Source organism: Sus scrofa, chromosome 7, assembly GCF_054392235.1.
Source record: "Sus scrofa isolate SSC_HxYL_T2T_F1_AM1 chromosome 7, Sscrofa_HxYL_maternal_Yorkshire_Landrace_v2.0, whole genome shotgun sequence".
NCBI lineage: Eukaryota > Metazoa > Chordata > Mammalia > Artiodactyla > Suidae > Sus > Sus scrofa.
In genome coordinates, this window is record NC_139389.1 from 133,051,992 (window position 1) to 133,073,195 (window position 21,204).

A 21,204-nucleotide genomic window follows, 5' to 3' on the forward strand; every position below is an offset into this window, starting at 1 on the left:
TCACTAGAATGAAAGTATATAGGAAGTGATAAATGCATAAATATTGTGTAAGGGGAAGTCGGGCAACGATGATCAGTGGCAATTAGATCCTAACACCTTTGTCACCCTCTGTGTTCTGTACCGCCCAGGATGAAGGCGTTAGAGATGGTTGAACATCTGCCACGGGCACGGGCTCGGTGGTTGCCTCTATATAGTAGAATGGAGATTAATGTGAGTAACGGCTGAGTTTCTTTGCTTGGACTTTTTCGATTCGAGTGATTACTGTACTATTAAGAAATGTGGGGGAGTTTCCTGACAGCGGTGGGTTAAGGATCCGGCTTTCCCTGGGTCGGTGCTGTGGTGTGGGTTTGATGACGGGCGTGGGAACTTTCTTGTGCCACAGTCCCGGGGAAGAAAATAAGTAAATCCGGGTACGGAATCCAAAAGAAATGCAGAATCTAAGTAGCGGAGGCAGCGGCATCTGAGTGTTGAGTATGGAGTATAGACCATGATATAGATTAAGGCACCTATAGCGAAAGAGAGCATTGGTCTGAGATGTGTTAGGGGAAGAATGATTCGAGGTGCTTGTTTAGTATGTTGTTTGTAAAAGGTACTTCTAAAATGATTCCTCACTTTTTGATTTGATTAATTTATTTTGGTCCTTGTGTGGAAAACAGAAGTTTCCAGGCCAAGGATCCAATCCCGGCCACAGTAGTGACAAGGCTGATCCTTAAGTGCTCGGCCCCAGAGAACCACTGCATGTTTTCAATTGAGTCGACAAAGAAATTAGAGTGTTAAGTAGGAAAGGGGGACAGTATTGGATCGATGATGACTACTGGTGGCGTATGAGTCGTGTACGATGAATACGTGTCTGGAACGCTGAGGTCCAATGTCCTCCGTGCCGTGACCCTCACGGGCGAGGCCAGGCATCCAGGGGGGCCGTCCGTGTGTCCTCTGGGGGGCCTTCCTGGTGCTTGCGTTCGCCCAGTGGGCCAGTGGGAGCCCCTGTGGACCAGCCTGCCAGAACTGAAGGAGGAGAGCGAGGGAGGGCCGGCATTCCCAAGGCGCCAGGTCCCTGGTGACCCCACCCCCCATGGTCTGCCTCTTGCCATGCCATGGGCTGCAGGTTGGCCAGAGGTCTTGGGCTGATGTCCCCGAGGCTGAGGCCGTGGGGCAAGGGTGAGGTAGGCAGGGTCAGGGAGGGCCCACCTCTGTCCCGGGGCTGGGCGGCCAGCTGGTGGTTGGTGGGTGTCCCGAGACAGGGCTGTGCCCTGCCAGCAGGGTTGCCCCGATGGAGGCGTGCATGTGGAAGCCGCGAGCCTGGAGAATGGCTGTGCCATTGGGTCTCCTGCTCTTGGCTTTGTACTCTTCAGCAGGCAGCCGCCAGGCCCGAAGGCCGGCTCCTTCCTGGATGAGCAGGCGAGGATGGCAGCGTTGTCTTTGGAGCCAGGGGACCAGTGTGAGCAGCATCCCAGGGCTTGTCGGGGCTGGGCTGGGCAGGGCAGTGCGAGGGGCTGGTGGAGGGTGGGCGGCAGATGCGGGCGAGGCCAGCAGTCCAGAAGGGCTCTGGCGTCCCAGGGATGGGACAGCTCTGGCTAGGAAGGTCTCTTGGACGTCCTGCACAGGGGCCCAGCTGGTCCTCCGCGGCCCAGAGAGACCGAAAGCCAGGGGACGGGTCCTAGAGGCCCCCCGAGGGATGGCGAGGCCTCGTTGGGTGGGGCGGGCCCCTTGGGTTGCCCAGTGGCCGTGCGGGGAGGAATGCCTGACTCCACGGGCCATGGCGAAGGAAGAGAAGGTCCCCCTTTTCTGGATCGATGATGATCAATGCCAGCGTATGAGGCATCGATGACGAATAATGTGTGTCTGGAACTCTGAGGTCCACTCGCAAGGAAACGGGGCCTTTCTCTTCCTGCCTTTCCATCCTCGAGCCCAACGGGGCAGCGCCGACCGCCCGAGGAGCCCAGTCGATGGCGTCTCACTGTGGGTGTCACCTTGTCTCTTGGGTCTCCCTTATAGGGTGGAAGCCGAAGGCCAGGCCAGGCTGCGTGGGGCCGAGACCCCTCCTCTGGCGGTGGTGGCAGGAGAGATCCCAAGGTGAGGCATGGCCTCGGGCTGTCTTGGTTTGGGTCATCGGGGCCAGTGTTTTCCATGTCTTTAAAATGTCCTATGTAGAATCCCCAGGTGACTAATCGTCCCTTGAGAACTAAGGCATGAACCTTTATGCTGGTTAATTGACAATAGGGATTTCACCAAAGGAAGATACAATCTCTTTTGGTACTACTTAGATCATCAGGGATATTCAAGTGTCTTGTACTCTGATTTTCGTTAATCAAGTACTTCTTGTTATGAAGGAAACATTAAATTGATCCCAAAACATGAACATGGGAAGTGACATTGGCCTAATGTACCCGTGATGATTAGAACATGGGTCAGGTCCCAGTGGTGAGTCATGAATGACGCATGATAAGGGTCTGAAGCCCTGTGGCCCCACACAGTCCATCCTCTTTGGCTCTGTTTAGGCCATCCTGTGGACAGGTGTTAGGAACACAGAAAGTTCGGGTTCTTACAGCGTATACGTTTTCAAAGTATTCATACAGCAAGGAGAACACCATGAAAGTTATAGGTAATAGTTGAAGAGCATATGTTGTTGTCTAATTACGAACAAATATGTTGAAGAAAGAAATATTAATCAAAACTGCCAACAGCAGCGCTCCTTATGAGATAAGTCAGTCAAACGGTCACCTTTGTGGCCAATTATCAGAGAGACTTGAAGAGTTGTAAGTGTTAGAAATTTCCTGTATTGTTGTGAGTCAGTTTCAAGTTTGAGGTAGTTCTTTCAGTCAAGAGACAAAACAGTCTCTAAAGCATGGCTATGCTTTACATTGTTAAGTAACAGGGCAGATGAAATGTAGAGGCAAGACGCAACGGTGATCCCTTTTCTTTTCTTTCTCTTTTTCATCATTGGCTGTGCTTTGTGCTGTCAAACGTGCTCACGCTGGAGCGGATTGAGCGTGATCCCACGGTGACGTCACACGTCTTCTTGGGTGTTGTGAATGATTGAGTGTCTGAATGACTGTGTGGGAATTGCTGAATCCGTCAATGAAGTAATACACGTGAAGGAGGCACAGAGACCCCGTCACGGACCAGTGATGAGGCGCGTGACGGGAAGAGTCCTGAAGGAAGAAAGCATCTCTGAAACTCTGAGGTCTGTCCCAGCACCTAAGGAGTCTCCTCTCTTGGGGGAAATTGTGTCTGGAGAGAGATGCCAGGGGTATACAAAGGTCATGTGTTCTCGTATTTATTTCTTTGTCGTGGGTTTGTTAGGAATGGCTGCGTGCCAGAATCATTAAGCAAACGTAAGTGAAGAAATAAGGAAAAATAGGGTGAATCATTGTCCACATATGAAGAGGCTTAGGAAATGAGGCTGTTCATGAACCTTGAAAACAGTGAGGCCCATCAAATACCTGGCAAGGGTCGGATATCTGACCAAAGTTAGATAGCAATGCGTTCATAAAAGTCCGTTTAAGTTCTGCCACGGAGTAAAGATTGAGGTTGGTTTGTTTTTGTTTTTTCTTTCACTAGAATGAAAGTATATAGGAAGTGATAAATGCATAAATATTGTGTAAGGGGAAGTCGGGCAACGATGATCAGTGGCAATTAGATCCTAACACCTTTGTCACCCTCTGTGTTCTGTACCGCCCAGGATGAAGGCGTTAGAGATGGTTGAACATCTGCCACGGGCACGGGCTCGGTGGTTGCCTCTATATAGTAGAATGGAGATTAATGTGAGTAACGGCTGAGTTTCTTTGCTTGGACTTTTTCGATTCGAGTGATTACTGTACTATTAAGAAATGTGGGGGAGTTTCCTGACAGCGGTGGGTTAAGGATCCGGCTTTCCCTGGGTCGGTGCTGTGGTGTGGGTTTGATGACGGGCGTGGGAACTTTCTTGTGCCACAGTCCCGGGGAAGAAAATAAGTAAATCCGGGTACGGAATCCAAAAGAAATGCAGAATCTAAGTAGCGGAGGCAGCGGCATCTGAGTGTTGAGTATGGAGTATAGACCATGATATAGATTAAGGCACCTATAGCGAAAGAGAGCATTGGTCTGAGATGTGTTAGGGGAAGAATGATTCGAGGTGCTTGTTTAGTATGTTGTTTGTAAAAGGTACTTCTAAAATGATTCCTCACTTTTTGATTTGATTAATTTATTTTGGTCCTTGTGTGGAAAACAGAAGTTTCCAGGCCAAGGATCCAATCCCCGCCACAGTAGTGACAAGGCTGATCCTTAAGTGCTCGGCCCCAGAGAACCACTGCATGTTTTCAATTGAGTCGACAAAGAAATTAGAGTGTTAAGTAGGAAAGGGGGACAGTATTGGATCGATGATGACTACTGGTGGCGTATGAGTCGTGTACGATGAATACGTGTCTGGAACGCTGAGGTCCAATGTCCTCCGTGCCGTGACCCTCACGGGCGAGGCCAGGCATCCAGGGGGGCCGTCCGTGTGTCCTCTGGGGGGCCTTCCTGGTGCTTGCGTTCGCCCAGTGGGCCAGTGGGAGCCCCTGTGGACCAGCCTGCCAGAACTGAAGGAGGAGAGCGAGGGAGGGCCGGCATTCCCAAGGCGCCAGGTCCCTGGTGACCCCACCCCCCATGGTCTGCCTCTTGCCATGCCATGGGCTGCAGGTTGGCCAGAGGTCTTGGGCTGATGTCCCCGAGGCTGAGGCCGTGGGGCAAGGGTGAGGTAGGCAGGGTCAGGGAGGGCCCCCCTCTGTCCCGGGGCTGGGCGGCCAGCTGGTGGTTGGTGGGTGTCCCGAGACAGGGCTGTGCCCTGCCAGCAGGGTTGCCCCGATGGAGGCGTGCATGTGGAAGCCGCGAGCCTGGAGAATGGCTGTGCCATTGGGTCTCCTGCTCTTGGCTTTGTACTCTTCAGCAGGCAGCCGCCAGGCCCGAAGGCCGGCTCCTTCCTGGATGAGCAGGCGAGGATGGCAGCGTTGTCTTTGGAGCCAGGGGACCAGTGTGAGCAGCATCCCAGGGCTTGTCGGGGCTGGGCTGGGCAGGGCAGTGCGAGGGGCTGGTGGAGGGTGGGCGGCAGATGCGGGCGAGGCCAGCAGTCCAGAAGGGCTCTGGCGTCCCAGGGATGGGACAGCTCTGGCTAGGAAGGTCTCTTGGACGTCCTGCACAGGGGCCCAGCTGGTCCTCCGCGGCCCAGAGAGACCGAAAGCCAGGGGACGGGTCCTAGAGGCTCCCCGAGGGATGGCGAGGCCTCGTTGGGTGGGGCGGGCCCCTTGGGTTGCCCAGTGGCCGTGCGGGGAGGAATGCCTGACTCCACGGGCCATGGCGAAGGAAGAGAAGGTCCCCCTTTTCTGGATCGATGATGATCAATGCCAGCGTATGAGGCATCGATGACGAATAATGTGTGTCTGGAACTCTGAGGTCCACTCGCAAGGAAACGGGGCCTTTCTCTTCCTGCCTTTCCATCCTCGAGCCCAACGGGGCAGCGCCGACCGCCCGAGGAGCCCAGTCGATGGCGTCTCACTGTGGGTGTCACCTTGTCTCTTGGGTCTCCCTTATAGGGTGGAAGCCGAAGGCCAGGCCAGGCTGCGTGGGGCCGAGACCCCTCCTCTGGCGGTGGTGGCAGGAGAGATCCCAAGGTGAGGCATGGCCTCGGGCTGTCTTGGTTTGGGTCATCGGGGCCAGTGTTTTCCATGTCTTTAAAATGTCCTATGTAGAATCCCCAGGTGACTAATCGTCCCTTGAGAACTAAGGCATGAACCTTTATGCTGGTTAATTGACAATAGGGATTTCACCAAAGGAAGATACAATCTCTTTTGGTACTACTTAGATCATCAGGGATATTCAAGTGTCTTGTACTCTGATTTTCGTTAATCAAGTACTTCTTGTTATGAAGGAAACATTAAATTGATCCCAAAACATGAACATGGGAAGTGACATTGGCCTAATGTACCCGTGATGATTAGAACATGGGTCAGGTCCCAGTGGTGAGTCATGAATGACGCATGATAAGGGTCTGAAGCCCTGTGGCCCCACACAGTCCATCCTCTTTGGCTCTGTTTAGGCCATCCTGTGGACAGGTGTTAGGAACACAGAAAGTTCGGGTTCTTACAGCGTATACGTTTTCAAAGTATTCATACAGCAAGGAGAACACCATGAAAGTTATAGGTAATAGTTGAAGAGCATATGTTGTTGTCTAATTACGAACAAATATGTTGAAGAAAGAAATATTAATCAAAACTGCCAACAGCAGCGCTCCTTATGAGATAAGTCAGTCAAACGGTCACCTTTGTGGCCAATTATCAGAGAGACTTGAAGAGTTGTAAGTGTTAGAAATTTCCTGTATTGTTGTGAGTCAGTTTCAAGTTTGAGGTAGTTCTTTCAGTCAAGAGACAAAACAGTCTCTAAAGCATGGCTATGCTTTACATTGTTAAGTAACAGGGCAGATGAAATGTAGAGGCAAGACGCGACGGTGATCCCTTTTCTTTTCTTTCTCTTTTTCATCATTGGCTGTGCTTTGTGCTGTCAAATGTGCTCACGCTGGAGCGGATTGAGCGTGATCCCACGGTGACGTCACACGTCTTCTTGGGTGTTGTGAATGATTGAGTGTCTGAATGACTGTGTGGGAATTGCTGAATCCGTCAATGAAGTAATACACGTGAAGGAGGCACAGAGACCCCGTCACGGACCAGTGATGAGGCGCGTGACGGGAAGAGTCCTGAAGGAAGAAAGCATCTCTGAAACTCTGAGGTCTGTCCCAGCACCTAAGGAGTCTCCTCTCTTGGGGGAAATTGTGTCTGGAGAGAGATGCCAGGGGTATACAAAGGTCATGTGTTCTCGTATTTATTTCTTTGTCGTGGGTTTGTTAGGAATGGCTGCGTGCCAGAATCATTAAGCAAACGTAAGTGAAGAAATAAGGAAAAATAGGGTGAATCATTGTCCACATATGAAGAGGCTTAGGAAATGAGGCTGTTCATGAACCTTGAAAACAGTGAGGCCCATCAAATACCTGGCAAGGGTCGGATATCTGACCAAAGTTAGATAGCAATGCGTTCATAAAAGTCCGTTTAAGTTCTGCCACGGAGTAAAGATTGAGGTTGGTTTGTTTTTGTTTTTTCTTTCACTAGAATGAAAGTATATAGGAAGTGATAAATGCATAAATATTGTGTAAGGGGAAGTCAGGCAACGATGATCAGTGGCAATTAGATCCTAACGCCTTTGTCACCCTCTGTGTTCTGTACCGCCCAGGATGAAGGCGTTAGAGATGGTTGAACATCTGCCACGGGCACGGGCTCGGTGGTTGCCTCTATATAGTAGAATGGAGATTAATGTGAGTAACGGCTGAGTTTCTTTGCTTGGACTTTTTCGATTCGAGTGATTACTGTACTATTAAGAAATGTGGGGGAGTTTCCTGACAGCGGTGGGTTAAGGATCCGGCTTTCCCTGGGTCGGTGCTGTGGTGTGGGTTTGATGACGGGCGTGGGAACTTTCTTGTGCCACAGTCCCGGGGAAGAAAATAAGTAAATCCGGGTACGGAATCCAAAAGAAATGCAGAATCTAAGTAGCGGAGGCAGCGGCATCTGAGTGTTGAGTATGGAGTATAGACCATGATATAGATTAAGGCACCTATAGCGAAAGAGAGCATTGGTCTGAGATGTGTTAGGGGAAGAATGATTCGAGGTGCTTGTTTAGTATGTTGTTTGTAAAAGGTACTTCTAAAATGATTCCTCACTTTTTGATTTGATTAATTTATTTTGGTCCTTGTGTGGAAAACAGAAGTTTCCAGGCCAAGGATCCAATCCCCGCCACAGTAGTGACAAGGCTGATCCTTAAGTGCTCGGCCCCAGAGAACCACTGCATGTTTTCAATTGAGTCGACAAAGAAATTAGAGTGTTAAGTAGGAAAGGGGGACAGTATTGGATCGATGATGACTACTGGTGGCGTATGAGTCGTGTACGATGAATACGTGTCTGGAACGCTGAGGTCCAATGTCCTCCGTGCCGTGACCCTCACGGGCGAGGCCAGGCATCCAGGGGGGCCGTCCGTGTGTCCTCTGGGGGGCCTTCCTGGTGCTTGCGTTCGCCCAGTGGGCCAGTGGGAGCCCCTGTGGACCAGCCTGCCAGAACTGAAGGAGGAGAGCGAGGGAGGGCCGGCATTCCCAAGGCGCCAGGTCCCTGGTGACCCCACCCCCCATGGTCTGCCTCTTGCCATGCCATGGGCTGCAGGTTGGCCAGAGGTCTTGGGCTGATGTCCCCGAGGCTGAGGCCGTGGGGCAAGGGTGAGGTAGGCAGGGTCAGGGAGGGCCCCCCTCTGTCCCGGGGCTGGGCGGCCAGCTGGTGGTTGGTGGGTGTCCCGAGACAGGGCTGTGCCCTGCCAGCAGGGTTGCCCCGATGGAGGCGTGCATGTGGAAGCCGCGAGCCTGGAGAATGGCTGTGCCATTGGGTCTCCTGCTCTTGGCTTTGTACTCTTCAGCAGGCAGCCGCCAGGCCCGAAGGCCGGCTCCTTCCTGGATGAGCAGGCGAGGATGGCAGCGTTGTCTTTGGAGCCAGGGGACCAGTGTGAGCAGCATCCCAGGGCTTGTCGGGGCTGGGCTGGGCAGGGCAGTGTGAGGGGCTGGTGGAGGGTGGGCGGCAGATGCGGGCGAGGCCAGCAGTCCAGAAGGGCTCTGGCGTCCCAGGGATGGGACAGCTCTGGCTAGGAAGGTCTCTTGGACGTCCTGCACAGGGGCCCAGCTGGTCCTCCGCGGCCCAGAGAGACCGAAAGCCAGGGGACGGGTCCTAGAGGCCCCCCGAGGGATGGCGAGGCCTCGTTGGGTGGGGCGGGCCCCTTGGGTTGCCCAGTGGCCGTGCGGGGAGGAATGCCTGACTCCACGGGCCATGGCAAAGGAAGAGAAGGTCCCCCTTTTCTGGATCGATGATGATCAATGCCAGCGTATGAGGCATCGATGACGAATAATGTGTGTCTGGAACTCTGAGGTCCACTCGCAAGGAAACGGGGCCTTTCTCTTCCTGCCTTTCCATCCTCGAGCCCAACGGGGCAGCGCCGACCGCCCGAGGAGCCCAGTCGATGGCGTCTCACTGTGGGTGTCACCTTGTCTCTTGGGTCTCCCTTATAGGGTGGAAGCCGAAGGCCAGGCCAGGCTGCGTGGGGCCGAGACCCCTCCTCTGGCGGTGGTGGCAGGAGAGATCCCAAGGTGAGGCATGGCCTCGGGCTGTCTTGGTTTGGGTCATCGGGGCCAGTGTTTTCCATGTCTTTAAAATGTCCTATGTAGAATCCCCAGGTGACTAATCGTCCCTTGAGAACTAAGGCATGAACCTTTATGCTGGTTAATTGACAATAGGGATTTCACCAAAGGAAGATACAATCTCTTTTGGTACTACTTAGATCATCAGGGATATTCAAGTGTCTTGTACTCTGATTTTCGTTAATCAAGTACTTCTTGTTATGAAGGAAACATTAAATTGATCCCAAAACATGAACATGGGAAGTGACATTGGCCTAATGTACCCGTGATGATTAGAACATGGGTCAGGTCCCAGTGGTGAGTCATGAATGACGCATGATAAGGGTCTGAAGCCCTGTGGCCCCACACAGTCCATCCTCTTTGGCTCTGTTTAGGCCATCCTGTGGACAGGTGTTAGGAACACAGAAAGTTCGGGTTCTTACAGCGTATACGTTTTCAAAGTATTCATACAGCAAGGAGAACACCATGAAAGTTATAGGTAATAGTTGAAGAGCATATGTTGTTGTCTAATTACGAACAAATATGTTGAAGAAAGAAATATTAATCAAAACTGCCAACAGCAGCGCTCCTTATGAGATAAGTCAGTCAAACGGTCACCTTTGTGGCCAATTATCAGAGAGACTTGAAGAGTTGTAAGTGTTAGAAATTTCCTGTATTGTTGTGAGTCAGTTTCAAGTTTGAGGTAGTTCTTTCAGTCAAGAGACAAAACAGTCTCTAAAGCATGGCTATGCTTTACATTGTTAAGTAACAGGGCAGATGAAATGTAGAGGCAAGACGCGACGGTGATCCCTTTTCTTTTCTTTCTCTTTTTCATCATTGGCTGTGCTTTGTGCTGTCAAACGTGCTCACGCTGGAGCGGATTGAGCGTGATCCCACGGTGACGTCACACGTCTTCTTGGGTGTTGTGAATGATTGAGTGTCTGAATGACTGTGTGGGAATTGCTGAATCCGTCAATGAAGTAATACACGTGAAGGAGGCACAGAGACCCCGTCACGGACCAGTGATGAGGCGCGTGACGGGAAGAGTCCTGAAGGAAGAAAGCATCTCTGAAACTCTGAGGTCTGTCCCAGCACCTAAGGAGTCTCCTCTCTTGGGGGAAATTGTGTCTGGAGAGAGATGCCAGGGGTATACAAAGGTCATGTGTTCTCGTATTTATTTCTTTGTCGTGGGTTTGTTAGGAATGGCTGCGTGCCAGAATCATTAAGCAAACGTAAGTGAAGAAATAAGGAAAAATAGGGTGAATCATTGTCCACATATGAAGAGGCTTAGGAAATGAGGCTGTTCATGAACCTTGAAAACAGTGAGGCCCATCAAATACCTGGCAAGGGTCGGATATCTGACCAAAGTTAGATAGCAATGCGTTCATAAAAGTCCGTTTAAGTTCTGCCACGGAGTAAAGATTGAGGTTGGTTTGTTTTTGTTTTTTCTTTCACTAGAATGAAAGTATATAGGAAGTGATAAATGCATAAATATTGTGTAAGGGGAAGTCGGGCAACGATGATCAGTGGCAATTAGATCCTAACGCCTTTGTCACCCTCTGTGTTCTGTACCGCCCAGGATGAAGGCGTTAGAGATGGTTGAACATCTGCCACGGGCACGGGCTCGGTGGTTGCCTCTATATAGTAGAATGGAGATTAATGTGAGTAACGGCTGAGTTTCTTTGCTTGGACTTTTTCGATTCGAGTGATTACTGTACTATTAAGAAATGTGGGGGAGTTTCCTGACAGCGGTGGGTTAAGGATCCGGCTTTCCCTGGGTCGGTGCTGTGGTGTGGGTTTGATGACGGGCGTGGGAACTTTCTTGTGCCACAGTCCCGGGGAAGAAAATAAGTAAATCCGGGTACGGAATCCAAAAGAAATGCAGAATCTAAGTAGCGGAGGCAGCGGCATCTGAGTGTTGAGTATGGAGTATAGACCATGATATAGATTAAGGCACCTATAGCGAAAGAGAGCATTGGTCTGAGATGTGTTAGGGGAAGAATGATTCGAGGTGCTTGTTTAGTATGTTGTTTGTAAAAGGTACTTCTAAAATGATTCCTCACTTTTTGATTTGATTAATTTATTTTGGTCCTTGTGTGGAAAACAGAAGTTTCCAGGCCAAGGATCCAATCCCCGCCACAGTAGTGACAAGGCTGATCCTTAAGTGCTCGGCCCCAGAGAACCACTGCATGTTTTCAATTGAGTCGACAAAGAAATTAGAGTGTTAAGTAGGAAAGGGGGACAGTATTGGATCGATGATGACTACTGGTGGCGTATGAGTCGTGTACGATGAATACGTGTCTGGAACGCTGAGGTCCAATGTCCTCCGTGCCGTGACCCTCACGGGCGAGGCCAGGCATCCAGGGGGGCCGTCCGTGTGTCCTCTGGGGGGCCTTCCTGGTGCTTGCGTTCGCCCAGTGGGCCAGTGGGAGCCCCTGTGGACCAGCCTGCCAGAACTGAAGGAGGAGAGCGAGGGAGGGCCAGCATTCCCAAGGCGCCAGGTCCCTGGTGACCCCACCCCCCATTGTCTGCCTCTTGCCATGCCATGGGCTGCAGGTTGGCCAGAGGTCTTGGGCTGATGTCCCCGAGGCTGAGGCCGTGGGGCAAGGGTGAGGTAGGCAGGGTCAGGGAGGGCCCACCTCTGTCCCGGGGCTGGGCGGCCAGCTGGTGGTTGGTGGGTGTCCCGAGACAGGGCTGTGCCCTGCCAGCAGGGTTGCCCCGATGGAGGCGTGCATGTGGAAGCCGCGAGCCTGGAGAATGGCTGTGCCATTGGGTCTCCTGCTCTTGGCTTTGTACTCTTCAGCAGGCAGCCGCCAGGCCCGAAGGCCGGCTCCTTCCTGGATGAGCAGGCGAGGATGGCAGCGTTGTCTTTGGAGCCAGGGGACCAGTGTGAGCAGCATCCCAGGGCTTGTCGGGGCTGGGCTGGGCAGGGCAGTGCGAGGGGCTGGTGGAGGGTGGGCGGCAGATGCGGGCGAGGCCAGCAGTCCAGAAGGGCTCTGGCGTCCCAGGGATGGGACAGCTCTGGCTAGGAAGGTCTCTTGGACGTCCTGCACAGGGGCCCAGCTGGTCCTCCGCGGCCCAGAGAGACCGAAAGCCAGGGGACGGGTCCTAGAGGCTCCCCGAGGGATGGCGAGGCCTCGTTGGGTGGGGCGGGCCCCTTGGGTTGCCCAGTGGCCGTGCGGGGAGGAATGCCTGACTCCACGGGCCATGGCGAAGGAAGAGAAGGTCCCCCTTTTCTGGATCGATGATGATCAATGCCAGCGTATGAGGCATCGATGACGAATAATGTGTGTCTGGAACTCTGAGGTCCACTCGCAAGGAAACGGGGCCTTTCTCTTCCTGCCTTTCCATCCTCGAGCCCAACGGGGCAGCGCCGACCGCCCGAGGAGCCCAGTCGATGGCGTCTCACTGTGGGTGTCACCTTGTCTCTTGGGTCTCCCTTATAGGGTGGAAGCCGAAGGCCAGGCCAGGCTGCGTGGGGCCGAGACCCCTCCTCTGGCGGTGGTGGCAGGAGAGATCCCAAGGTGAGGCATGGCCTCGGGCTGTCTTGGTTTGGGTCATCGGGGCCAGTGTTTTCCATGTCTTTAAAATGTCCTATGTAGAATCCCCAGGTGACTAATCGTCCCTTGAGAACTAAGGCATGAACCTTTATGCTGGTTAATTGACAATAGGGATTTCACCAAAGGAAGATACAATCTCTTTTGGTACTACTTAGATCATCAGGGATATTCAAGTGTCTTGTACTCTGATTTTCGTTAATCAAGTACTTCTTGTTATGAAGGAAACATTAAATTGATCCCAAAACATGAACATGGGAAGTGACATTGGCCTAATGTACCCGTGATGATTAGAACATGGGTCAGGTCCCAGTGGTGAGTCATGAATGACGCATGATAAGGGTCTGAAGCCCTGTGGCCCCACACAGTCCATCCTCTTTGGCTCTGTTTAGGCCATCCTGTGGACAGGTGTTAGGAACACAGAAAGTTCGGGTTCTTACAGCGTATACGTTTTCAAAGTATTCATACAGCAAGGAGAACACCATGAAAGTTATAGGTAATAGTTGAAGAGCATATGTTGTTGTCTAATTACGAACAAATATGTTGAAGAAAGAAATATTAATCAAAATTGCCAACAGCAGCGCTCCTTATGAGATAAGTCAGTCAAACGGTCACCTTTGTGGCCAGTTATCAGAGAGACTTGAAGAGTTGTAAGTGTTAGAAATTTCCTGTATTGTTGTGAGTCAGTTTCAAGTTTGAGGTAGTTCTTTCAGTCAAGAGACAAAACAGTCTCTAAAGCATGGCTATGCTTTACATTGTTAAGTAACAGGGCAGATGAAATGTAGAGGCAAGACGCGACGGTGATCCCTTTTCTTTTCTTTCTCTTTTTCATCATTGGCTGTGCTTTGTGCTGTCAAACGTGCTCACGCTGGAGCGGATTGAGCGTGATCCCACGGTGACGTCACACGTCTTCTTGGGTGTTGTGAATGATTGAGTGTCTGAATGACTGTGTGGGAATTGCTGAATCCGTCAATGAAGTAATACACGTGAAGGAGGCACAGAGACCCCGTCACGGACCAGTGATGAGGCGCGTGACGGGAAGAGTCCTGAAGGAAGAAAGCATCTCTGAAACTCTGAGGTCTGTCCCAGCACCTAAGGAGTCTCCTCTCTTGGGGGAAATTGTGTCTGGAGAGAGATGCCAGGGGTATACAAAGGTCATGTGTTCTCGTATTTATTTCTTTGTCGTGGGTTTGTTAGGAATGGCTGCGTGCCAGAATCATTAAGCAAACGTAAGTGAAGAAATAAGGAAAAATAGGGTGAATCATTGTCCACATATGAAGAGGCTTAGGAAATGAGGCTGTTCATGAACCTTGAAAACAGTGAGGCCCATCAAATACCTGGCAAGGGTCGGATATCTGACCAAAGTTAGATAGCAATGCGTTCATAAAAGTCCGTTTAAGTTCTGCCACGGAGTAAAGATTGAGGTTGGTTTGTTTTTGTTTTTTCTTTCACTAGAATGAAAGTATATAGGAAGTGATAAATGCATAAATATTGTGTAAGGGGAAGTCGGGCAACGATGATCAGTGGCAATTAGATCCTAACGCCTTTGTCACCCTCTGTGTTCTGTACCGCCCAGGATGAAGGCGTTAGAGATGGTTGAACATCTGCCACGGGCACGGGCTCGGTGGTTGCCTCTATATAGTAGAATGGAGATTAATGTGAGTAACGGCTGAGTTTCTTTGCTTGGACTTTTTCGATTCGAGTGATTACTGTACTATTAAGAAATGTGGGGGAGTTTCCTGACAGCGGTGGGTTAAGGATCCGGCTTTCCCTGGGTCGGTGCTGTGGTGTGGGTTTGATGACGGGCGTGGGAACTTTCTTGTGCCACAGTCCCGGGGAAGAAAATAAGTAAATCCGGGTACGGAATCCAAAAGAAATGCAGAATCTAAGTAGCGGAGGCAGCGGCATCTGAGTGTTGAGTATGGAGTATAGACCATGATATAGATTAAGGCACCTATAGCGAAAGAGAGCATTGGTCTGAGATGTGTTAGGGGAAGAATGATTCGAGGTGCTTGTTTAGTATGTTGTTTGTAAAAGGTACTTCTAAAATGATTCCTCACTTTTTGATTTGATTAATTTATTTTGGTCCTTGTGTGGAAAACAGAAGTTTCCAGGCCAAGGATCCAATCCCCGCCACAGTAGTGACAAGGCTGATCCTTAAGTGCTCGGCCCCAGAGAACCACTGCATGTTTTCAATTGAGTCGACAAAGAAATTAGAGTGTTAAGTAGGAAAGGGGGACAGTATTGGATCGATGATGACTACTGGTGGCGTATGAGTCGTGTACGATGAATACGTGTCTGGAACGCTGAGGTCCAATGTCCTCCGTGCCGTGACCCTCACGGGCGAGGCCAGGCATCCAGGGGGGCCGTCCGTGTGTCCTCTGGGGGGCCTTCCTGGTGCTTGCGTTCGCCCAGTGGGCCAGTGGGAGCCCCTGTGGACCAGCCTGCCAGAACTGAAGGAGGAGAGCGAGGGAGGGCCGGCATTCCCAAGGCGCCAGGTCCCTGGTGACCCCACCCCCCATGGTCTGCCTCTTGCCATGCCATGGGCTGCAGGTTGGCCAGAGGTCTTGGGCTGATGTCCCCGAGGCTGAGGCCGTGGGGCAAGGGTGAGGTAGGCAGGGTCAGGGAGGGCCCACCTCTGTCCCGGGGCTGGGCGGCCAGCTGGTGGTTGGTGGGTGTCCCGAGACAGGGCTGTGCCCTGCCAGCAGGGTTGCCCCGATGGAGGCGTGCATGTGGAAGCCGCGAGCCTGGAGAATGGCTGTGCCATTGGGTCTCCTGCTCTTGGCTTTGTACTCTTCAGCAGGCAGCCGCCAGGCCCGAAGGCCGGCTCCTTCCTGGATGAGCAGGCGAGGATGGCAGCGTTGTCTTTGGAGCCAGGGGACCAGTGTGAGCAGCATCCCAGGGCTTGTCGGGGCTGGGCTGGGCAGGGCAGTGCGAGGGGCTGGTGGAGGGTGGGCGGCAGATGCGGGCGAGGCCAGCAGTCCAGAAGGGCTCTGGCGTCCCAGGGATGGGACAGCTCTGGCTAGGAAGGTCTCTTGGACGTCCTGCACAGGGGCCCAGCTGGTCCTCCGCGGCCCAGAGAGACCGAAAGCCAGGGGACGGGTCCTAGAGGCTCCCCGAGGGATGGCGAGGCCTCGTTGGGTGGGGCGGGCCCCTTGGGTTGCCCAGTGGCCGTGCGGGGAGGAATGCCTGACTCCACGGGCCATGGCGAAGGAAGAGAAGGTCCCCCTTTTCTGGATCGATGATGATCAATGCCAGCGTATGAGGCATCGATGACGAATAATGTGTGTCTGGAACTCTGAGGTCCACTCGCAAGGAAACGGGGCCTTTCTCTTCCTGCCTTTCCATCCTCGAGCCCAACGGGGCAGCGCCGACCGCCCGAGGAGCCCAGTCGATGGCGTCTCACTGTGGGTGTCACCTTGTCTCTTGGGTCTCCCTTATAGGGTGGAAGCCGAAGGCCAGGCCAGGCTGCGTGGGGCCGAGACCCCTCCTCTGGCGGTGGTGGCAGGAGAGATCCCAAGGTGAGGCATGGCCTCGGGCTGTCTTGGTTTGGGTCATCGGGGCCAGTGTTTTCCATGTCTTTAAAATGTCCTATGTAGAATCCCCAGGTGACTAATCGTCCCTTGAGAACTAAGGCATGAACCTTTATGCTGGTTAATTGACAATAGGGATTTCACCAAAGGAAGATACAATCTCTTTTGGTACTACTTAGATCATCAGGGATATTCAAGTGTCTTGTACTCTGATTTTCGTTAATCAAGTACTTCTTGTTATGAAGGAAACATTAAATTGATCCCAAAACATGAACATGGGAAGTGACATTGGCCTAATGTACCCGTGATGATTAGAACATGGGTCAGGTCCCAGTGGTGAGTCATGAATGACGCATGATAAGGGTCTGAAGCCCTGTGGCCCCACACAGTCCATCCTCTTTGGCTCTGTTTAGGCCATCCTGTGGACAGGTGTTAGGAACACAGAAAGTTCGGGTTCTTACAGCGTATACGTTTTCAAAGTATTCATACAGCAAGGAGAACACCATGAAAGTTATAGGTAATAGTTGAAGAGCATATGTTGTTGTCTAATTACGAACAAATATGTTGAAGAAAGAAATATTAATCAAAATTGCCAACAGCAGCGCTCCTTATGAGATAAGTCAGTCAAACGGTCACCTTTGTGGCCAGTTATCAGAGAGACTTGAAGAGTTGTAAGTGTTAGAAATTTCCTGTATTGTTGTGAGTCAGTTTCAAGTTTGAGGTAGTTCTTTCAGTCAAGAGACAAAACAGTCTCTAAAGCATGGCTATGCTTTACATTGTTAAGTAACAGGGCAGATGAAATGTAGAGGCAAGACGCGACGGTGATCCCTTTTCTTTTCTTTCTCTTTTTCATCATTGGCTGTGCTTTGTGCTGTCAAACGTGCTCACGCTGGAGCGGATTGAGCGTGATCCCACGGTGACGTCACACGTCTTCTTGGGTGTTGTGAATGATTGAGTGTCTGAATGACTGTGTGGGAATTGCTGAATCCGTCAATGAAGTAATACACGTGAAGGAGGCACAGAGACCCCGTCACGGACCAGTGATGAGGCGCGTGACGGGAAGAGTCCTGAAGGAAGAAAGCATCTCTGAAACTCTGAGGTCTGTCCCAGCACCTAAGGAGTCTCCTCTCTTGGGGGAAATTGTGTCTGGAGAGAGATGCCAGGGGTATACAAAGGTCATGTGTTCTCGTATTTATTTCTTTGTCGTGGGTTTGTTAGGAATGGCTGCGTGCCAGAATCATTAAGCAAACGTAAGTGAAGAAATAAGGAAAAATAGGGTGAATCATTGTCCACATATGAAGAGGCTTAGGAAATGAGGCTGTTCATGAACCTTGAAAACAGTGAGGCCCATCAAATACCTGGCAAGGGTCGGATATCTGACCAAAGTTAGATAGCAATGCGTTCATAAAAGTCCGTTTAAGTTCTGCCACGGAGTAAAGATTGAGGTTGGTTTGTTTTTGTTTTTTCTTTCACTAGAATGAAAGTATATAGGAAGTGATAAATGCATAAATATTGTGTAAGGGGAAGTCGGGCAACGATGATCAGTGGCAATTAGATCCTAACGCCTTTGTCACCCTCTGTGTTCTGTACCGCCCAGGATGAAGGCGTTAGAGATGGTTGAACATCTGCCACGGGCACGGGCTCGGTGGTTGCCTCTATATAGTAGAATGGAGATTAATGTGAGTAACGGCTGAGTTTCTTTGCTTGGACTTTTTCGATTCGAGTGATTACTGTACTATTAAGAAATGTGGGGGAGTTTCCTGACAGCGGTGGGTTAAGGATCCGGCTTTACCTGGGTCGGTGCTGTGGTGTGGGTTTGATGACGGGCGTGGGAACTTTCTTGTGCCACAGTCCCGGGGAAGAAAATAAGTAAATCCGGGTACGGAATCCAAAAGAAATGCAGAATCTAAGTAGCGGAGGCAGCGGCATCTGAGTGTTGAGTATGGAGTATAGACCATGATATAGATTAAGGCACCTATAGCGAAAGAGAGCATTGGTCTGAGATGTGTTAGGGGAAGAATGATTCGAGGTGCTTGTTTAGTATGTTGTTTGTAAAAGGTACTTCTAAAATGATTCCTCACTTTTTGATTTGATTAATTTATTTTGGTCCTTCTGTGGAAAACAGAAGTTTCCAGGCCAAGGATCCAATCCCCGCCACAGTAGTGACAAGGCTGATCCTTAAGTGCTCGGCCCCAGAGAACCACTGCATGTTTTCAGTTGAGTCGACAAAGAAATTAGAGTGTTAAGTAGGAAAGGGGGACAGTATTGGATCGATGATGACTACTGGTGGCGTATGAGTCGTGTACGATGAATACGTGTCTGGAACGCTGAGGTCCAATGTCCTCCGTGCCGTGACCCTCACGGGCGAGGCCAGGCATCCAGGGGGGCCGTCCGTGTGTCCTCTGGGGGGCCTTCCTGGTGCTTGCGTTCGCCCAGTGGGCCAGTGGGAGCCCCTGTGGACCAGCCTGCCAGAACTGAAGGAGGAGAGCGAGGGAGGGCCGGCATTCCCAAGGCGCCAGGTCCCTGGTGACCCCACCCCCCATGGTCTGCCTCTTGCCATGCCATGGGCTGCAGGTTGGCCAGAGGTCTTGGGCTGATGTCCCCGAGGCTGAGGCCGTGGGGCAAGGGTGAGGTAGGCAGGGTCAGGGAGGGCCCACCTCTGTCCCGGGGCTGGGCGGCCAGCTGGTGGTTGGTGGGTGTCCCGAGACAGGGCTGTGCCCTGCCAGCAGGGTTGCCCCGATGGAGGCGTGCATGTGGAAGCCGCGAGCCTGGAGAATGGCTGTGCCATTGGGTCTCCTGCTCTTGGCTTTGTACTCTTCAGCAGGCAGCCGCCAGGCCCGAAGGCCGGCTCCTTCCTGGATGAGCAGGCGAGGATGGCAGCGTTGTCTTTGGAGCCAGGGGACCAGTGTGAGCAGCATCCCAGGGCTTGTCGGGGCTGGGCTGGGCAGGGCAGTGCGAGGGGCTGGTGGAGGGTGGGCGGCAGATGCGGGCGAGGCCAGCAGTCCAGAAGGGCTCTGGCGTCCCAGGGATGGGACAGCTCTGGCTAGGAAGGTCTCTTGGACGTCCTGCACAGGGGCCCAGCTGGTCCTCCGCGGCCCAGAGAGACCGAAAGCCAGGGGACGGGTCCTAGAGGCTCCCCGAGGGATGGCGAGGCCTCGTTGGGTGGGGCGGGCCCCTTGGGTTGCCCAGTGGCCGTGCGGGGAGGAATGCCTGACTCCACGGGCCATGGCGAAGGAAGAGAAGGTCCCCCTTTTCTGGATCGATGATGATCAATGCCAGCGTATGAGGCATCGATGACGAATAATGTGTGTCTGGAACTCTGAGGTCCACTCGCAAGGAAACGGGGCCTTTCTCTTCCTGCCTTTCCATCCTCGAGCCCAACGGGGCAGCGCCGACCGCCCGAGGAGCCCAGTCGATGGCGTCTCACTGTGGGTGTCACCTTGTCTCTTGGGTCTCCCTTATAGGGTGGAAGCCGAAGGCCAGGCCAGGCTGCGTGGGGCCGAGACCCCTCCTCTGGCGGTGGTGGCAGGAGAGATCCCAAGGTGAGGCATGGCCTCGGGCTGTCTTGGTTTGGGTCATCGGGGCCAGTGTTTTCCATGTCTTTAAAATGTCCTATGTAGAATCCCCAGGTGACTAATCGTCCCTTGAGAACTAAGGCATGAACCTTTATGCTGGTTAATTGACAATAGGGATTTCACCAAAGGAAGATACAATCTCTTTTGGTACTACTTAGATCATCAGGGATATTCAAGTGTCTTGTACTCTGATTTTCGTTAATCAAGTACTTCTTGTTATGAAGGAAACATTAAATTGATCCCAAAACATGAACATGGGAAGTGACATTGGCCTAATGTACCCGTGATGATTAGAACATGGGTCAGGTCCCAGTGGTGAGTCATGAATGACGCATGATAAGGGTCTGAAGCCCTGTGGCCCCACACAGTCCATCCTCTTTGGCTCTGTTTAGGCCATCCTGTGGACAGGTGTTAGGAACACAGAAAGTTCGGGTTCTTACAGCGTATACGTTTTCAAAGTATTCATACAGCAAGGAGAACACCATGAAAGTTATAGGTAATAGTTGAAGAGCATATGTTGTTGTCTAATTACGAACAAATATGTTGAAGAAAGAAATATTAATCAAAATTGCCAACAGCAGCGCTCCTTATGAGATAAGTCAGTCAAACGGTCACCTTTGTGGCCAGTTATCAGAGAGACTTGAAGAGTTGTAAGTGTTAGAAATTTCCTGTATTGTTGTGAGTCAGTTTCAAGTTTGAGGTAGTTCTTTCAGTCAAGAGACAAAACAGTCTCTAAAGCATGGCTATGCTTTACATTGTTAAGTAACAGGGCAGATGAAATGTAGAGGCAAGACGCGACGGTGATCCCTTTTCTTTTCTTTCTCTTTTTCATCATTGGCTGTGCTTTGTGCTGTCAAACGTGCTCACGCTGGAGCGGATTGAGCGTGATCCCACGGTGACGTCACACGTCTTCTTGGGTGTTGTGAATGATTGAGTGTCTGAATGACTGTGTGGGAATTGCTGAATCCGTCAATGAAGTAATACACGTGAAGGAGGCACAGAGACCCCGTCACGGACCAGTGATGAGGCGCGTGACGGGAAGAGTCCTGAAGGAAGAAAGCATCTCTGAAACTCTGAGGTCTGTCCCAGCACCTAAGGAGTCTCCTCTCTTGGGGGAAATTGTGTCTGGAGAGAGATGCCAGGGGTATACAAAGGTCATGTGTTCTCGTATTTATTTCTTTGTCGTGGGTTTGTTAGGAATGGCTGCGTGCCAGAATCATTAAGCAAACGTAAGTGAAGAAATAAGGAAAAATAGGGTGAATCATTGTCCACATATGAAGAGGCTTAGGAAATGAGGCTGTTCATGAACCTTGAAAACAGTGAGGCCC

The 21,204-nt window shown here is 51.7% G+C and overlaps 1 long non-coding RNA gene and 12 other non-coding genes across 14 annotated transcripts in view; all 13 read left to right on the forward strand.

Moving 5' to 3' along the window:
* The window catches only part of LOC102163738 (uncharacterized), a 236,099-nt gene that overhangs the window by 212,681 nt on the left and 2,214 nt on the right, over positions 1-21,204 (forward strand). The gene's annotated exons all lie outside the window — the stretch shown is intronic.
* On the forward strand, positions 798-869 carry LOC146402030 (small nucleolar RNA SNORD113/SNORD114 family). The gene has a single exon (XR_014811593.1). It is a non-coding gene; the product is annotated as a small nucleolar RNA SNORD113/SNORD114 family (small nucleolar RNA).
* On the forward strand, positions 1,787-1,861 carry LOC146402031 (small nucleolar RNA SNORD113/SNORD114 family). Its single transcript, XR_014811666.1, has one exon. It is a non-coding gene; the product is annotated as a small nucleolar RNA SNORD113/SNORD114 family (small nucleolar RNA).
* Positions 4,352-4,423, forward strand: LOC146402032 (small nucleolar RNA SNORD113/SNORD114 family). Its single transcript, XR_014811594.1, has one exon. It is a non-coding gene; the product is annotated as a small nucleolar RNA SNORD113/SNORD114 family (small nucleolar RNA).
* LOC146402033 (small nucleolar RNA SNORD113/SNORD114 family) lies at positions 5,341-5,415 on the forward strand. The gene has a single exon (XR_014811667.1). It is a non-coding gene; the product is annotated as a small nucleolar RNA SNORD113/SNORD114 family (small nucleolar RNA).
* LOC146402034 (small nucleolar RNA SNORD113/SNORD114 family) lies at positions 7,906-7,977 on the forward strand. The gene has a single exon (XR_014811595.1). It is a non-coding gene; the product is annotated as a small nucleolar RNA SNORD113/SNORD114 family (small nucleolar RNA).
* Positions 8,895-8,969, forward strand: LOC146402035 (small nucleolar RNA SNORD113/SNORD114 family). Its single transcript, XR_014811668.1, has one exon. It is a non-coding gene; the product is annotated as a small nucleolar RNA SNORD113/SNORD114 family (small nucleolar RNA).
* On the forward strand, positions 11,460-11,531 carry LOC146402036 (small nucleolar RNA SNORD113/SNORD114 family). The gene has a single exon (XR_014811596.1). It is a non-coding gene; the product is annotated as a small nucleolar RNA SNORD113/SNORD114 family (small nucleolar RNA).
* On the forward strand, positions 12,449-12,523 carry LOC146402037 (small nucleolar RNA SNORD113/SNORD114 family). Its single transcript, XR_014811669.1, has one exon. It is a non-coding gene; the product is annotated as a small nucleolar RNA SNORD113/SNORD114 family (small nucleolar RNA).
* LOC146402038 (small nucleolar RNA SNORD113/SNORD114 family) lies at positions 15,014-15,085 on the forward strand. Its single transcript, XR_014811597.1, has one exon. It is a non-coding gene; the product is annotated as a small nucleolar RNA SNORD113/SNORD114 family (small nucleolar RNA).
* On the forward strand, positions 16,003-16,077 carry LOC146402039 (small nucleolar RNA SNORD113/SNORD114 family). The gene has a single exon (XR_014811670.1). It is a non-coding gene; the product is annotated as a small nucleolar RNA SNORD113/SNORD114 family (small nucleolar RNA).
* Positions 18,568-18,639, forward strand: LOC146402040 (small nucleolar RNA SNORD113/SNORD114 family). The gene has a single exon (XR_014811598.1). It is a non-coding gene; the product is annotated as a small nucleolar RNA SNORD113/SNORD114 family (small nucleolar RNA).
* LOC146402041 (small nucleolar RNA SNORD113/SNORD114 family) lies at positions 19,557-19,631 on the forward strand. The gene has a single exon (XR_014811671.1). It is a non-coding gene; the product is annotated as a small nucleolar RNA SNORD113/SNORD114 family (small nucleolar RNA).